This window comes from Conger conger, chromosome 13 (assembly GCF_963514075.1).
Source record: "Conger conger chromosome 13, fConCon1.1, whole genome shotgun sequence".
Classification (NCBI taxonomy): Eukaryota; Metazoa; Chordata; class Actinopteri; order Anguilliformes; family Congridae; genus Conger; species Conger conger.
In genome coordinates, this window is record NC_083772.1 from 11,184,033 (window position 1) to 11,185,322 (window position 1,290).

A 1,290-nucleotide genomic window follows, 5' to 3' on the forward strand; every position below is an offset into this window, starting at 1 on the left:
CCGCCTTGCATCCTGGGAGGTGGGTGCTGCACATTGGGCTCATTCCAATCGCTTATCTTCACCTCCTCGTTACATACTTCTGCAAAGGACACGCTCGTGTCTCCTTGCTCAAGAACCCTTCAGGAGGTTCCTAGCTACTCGCTCCGTCAAGGAGCATTTGATGGATTGGCATGTCCTTAAAGATGGCGGACCTCAACCGATTTCTGGGTCAGTTGAGGAACAAGGAGACAAGGAGGGATACAATAAGTGCCTGGAATGAGCCTGTCGATGACAGATGAGGTGAGACCCCCCCACCTCTCTGGCACCTGACTGCAAAGATAACAAAAAATTAACATTATGTATCATTACTATGACACCATCACACAAAGAATCACCAAAACTGCACTGGTATTTAAGGACATTTTTAATAAATAATGTGAAAAAATGACGTTTTCGGATTACGTGATCCTCAGTATGTAAATGCATGGCTAACAATAAAGAAGTTGCCTTTTTAACATGGAAAAAATCAAAATGAAGAACAACAACGCTAATTTCCCTTAGACAGCGCAGCCGGTTCAATCTTCAACTCAACCGCAGCACAACAAAACAACACAAAAGTCGGCTCACGTTGATGGCACTCGAATCGGGCTGCCAGGTCACACACACCTGTCCTGGTACTAGAATCGGGATGGAGCCCAGCACCTAGTTTTTTGTTCATTTTTTAATTCTTTTTCTCTCAGAGTGAAGAGAGGCCTCCTTGCTTCAGGCTACAGGAAGCCTTCGCTGCAGAAGCACAGCCGCTCACACACCAGGGAAGGACGGGGCGTGGCTTTTTCTGGATTCCCCCTTTTTTCTATCGTTTTTTTTTTTTTTTCTATCTTTGTTTTCTGGGGAAGAAAAGGTTTGCAGAAGTCCGATGAATGTACAGCAGCCCTGGAGCTGGGTGTCCTCTCCCCGGGCCCCAGGGCCTGGGCCTCCACTGCGGCCCCTGAAGGTGGGATCCTTATCCTGCTCACTGCTGTCCCCTTCTAAGTGCCTCCGCAGATACCCCTCCAACACACGCTTGTGCTACACTTTCTTTCACAGATAAATTGTAACTGAAATATGCTACAGTTCTTAATTTCCATCATGTCTACAGAGCTGGACCGGAGCAACAAACCTGGAGCAGATTTATCTGGCTGCTGCACAGGAGCCCCCCCGCCATTTTATACTGTAGCTGTCAAAAAAAAACACTCCGACCGTAAACAGCTTATCACCTTCACCTACATCATTATGATTAACAAGACTCTTTTGTCATACCTGTATTTCTCC

The 1,290-nt window shown here is 46.7% G+C and overlaps 1 protein-coding gene across 1 annotated transcript in view; it reads right to left on the reverse strand.

Annotated features, from left to right (window-relative positions):
• Positions 1 to 385: 385 nt before the first annotated feature.
• The window catches only part of robo1 (roundabout, axon guidance receptor, homolog 1 (Drosophila)), a 196,782-nt gene continuing 195,877 nt past the window's right edge, over positions 386 to 1,290 (reverse strand). The window contains exon 29 of the mRNA XM_061216753.1: positions 386 to 1,290. This exon is cut by the window's right edge and continues 772 nt beyond it. The gene's annotated coding sequence lies outside the window, so the exon portion shown is untranslated.